This window comes from Antrostomus carolinensis, unplaced genomic scaffold, assembly GCF_000700745.2.
Source record: "Antrostomus carolinensis isolate BGI_N321 unplaced genomic scaffold, ASM70074v2 scaffold28095, whole genome shotgun sequence".
Taxonomy (NCBI): Eukaryota; Metazoa; Chordata; class Aves; order Caprimulgiformes; family Caprimulgidae; genus Antrostomus; species Antrostomus carolinensis.
This window is the reverse complement of record NW_010314711.1, coordinates 3,216-3,515: the sequence shown is the minus strand read 5'-3', so window position 1 is coordinate 3,515 and position 300 is coordinate 3,216.

The following is a 300-nucleotide window of genomic DNA, read 5'->3' as shown; positions in this document are numbered from 1 at the left end:
CGGGGCCCCCTGGTTCCCGGGGGGCTCCCCCAGCCACGGCAGCACCAACAGCCCGTGGGGAACGGCCACCACCGTGCGTGCACGAGTGTGTGTGGGTGCAGGGAGCTGCTGGGCTTTTCTGCTTCCCTCCAGCAGCCCGGGAGGAGCGAGCAGAGGTCAGAAAGGGCCCAGACTGGGGGAAAAAACCCTAATTCAGTGGGAACGCTGAGCCCGTGCTGCGCGGGGCCAGGGGTGCTGCTCGGTCATCAGCAGGCAGGGAACCATGGCCCAGGGGGAGCCATTTCTGCCCATCTCCTCTTC